Consider the following 1,339-nt stretch of genomic DNA (forward strand, 5'->3'; position numbering starts at 1 on the left):
GAAGGACGCCGCTGGGTCCCACGGCCGAGTCCTCCAACCTCAGACACTGATTAACCTCCCCAAGTGCCGGCGTCGCTCTGTGAGCCTGATTTTGAAAACGGCGGGAATGAGCCACGCTCCATCGGCCACCTAAGGGAGCCGTGTCCCGCGGCTGCGAGGGTGGGACAGGCAGGATACGCTTTACTATAGAATACCAGAACACCACGCCAAACTTAACAGGTTACATGATGAGCCACTAGAATTAAAATTAAATATTTAAATGAAATTATTAGTTAAAATAGTTGGTTATTCTAGCAAAGTAATTAGCGAGGAGCGTTAATTCACAGCAACATGCTCACAGACTCGTCCGCTAGATGAGCGCCCGGGAACCCTGACGCTGGTGAGAAATCAGCCGAGCTGCAGACGGAACGAATGGCTCACCCGGCGGCGCGCGAGAGGGAGCCACGCTGGAGCCTCCCGGAGCTCTGGCAGCTGGAGTGGTTCCCAATAGACGAATGAGCTGAATATAAAAATAAAACCAAAGCCCAGCTCTTTGCCTTTTGCCGAGGGTCTGCTAAGGGTCTGCTACGCTACCTCCAGGCGTGAAGGTCTTTGGAAGAATAAAGGAAACAACGGGTAACAAAGGAAGCAAACAGGCGCTTGGGCTCCCCGAAAGCCGAAAGCGCCATTGCCGCGTTTGAAGTTTCAGGTCCGGGCGGGGTCCCAGACACTGCAGCGGGAGGCCCAACCCCCGGCGGGGCGGCCAGAGACCCCGCTGTCTCCCCGCTGGCCCTCAGCCGTAGGGCAGTGGACCCGCCTGTTCCGCTCCCCGCTCTGGCTCTGGTGACGCCCCCCACACCTCCGGCCAGCACCCCAGTTCTTGTATGCACACTAAAATAAACCTTTAGATAGATATTAGATATATTTAAAATCTCACCACGCTGCTGCAGAATCATGCAGCTTGTAACCCACAGAAAGGACGTGGCTGGTGCCGTGGCCCTTGGCAGCACAGCCAGGGTCCACTCCGGAGGGCAGCATGGGCACGCTGCCTTCCACGGCGAGCAAGGACAGGAGTGGGGAGCGGCTGGCGGCAGGAGGACACCCCGCCCGAGTCCACACTGGGGCACTTTCTTCGTTTGCGGCCGTTTCCTTGGCAGCAGCTGGGCCCAGGGCCCAGGCCGCCTCCTGCTCTGCTTTGCCCGCCGCTGGCTGAAGCCGCAGGGGCTGCGCCCTGGCCCCACTGGCTCCCTGGGCTTCTCCCGCCCCCTTCCCTCCCTGGCCCCTCGTGGGCAGAGGCCCCTTGAGAGCGCCCCGCCACGGCCTCCTGGAGCCAAGGGGGCCCCAAGGGGGCCTCCGTGTC

This window comes from Condylura cristata, unplaced genomic scaffold, assembly GCF_000260355.1.
Source record: "Condylura cristata isolate star-nosed mole 26May11 unplaced genomic scaffold, ConCri1.0 scaffold00016, whole genome shotgun sequence".
In the NCBI taxonomy this organism is placed as follows: domain Eukaryota; kingdom Metazoa; phylum Chordata; class Mammalia; order Eulipotyphla; family Talpidae; genus Condylura; species Condylura cristata.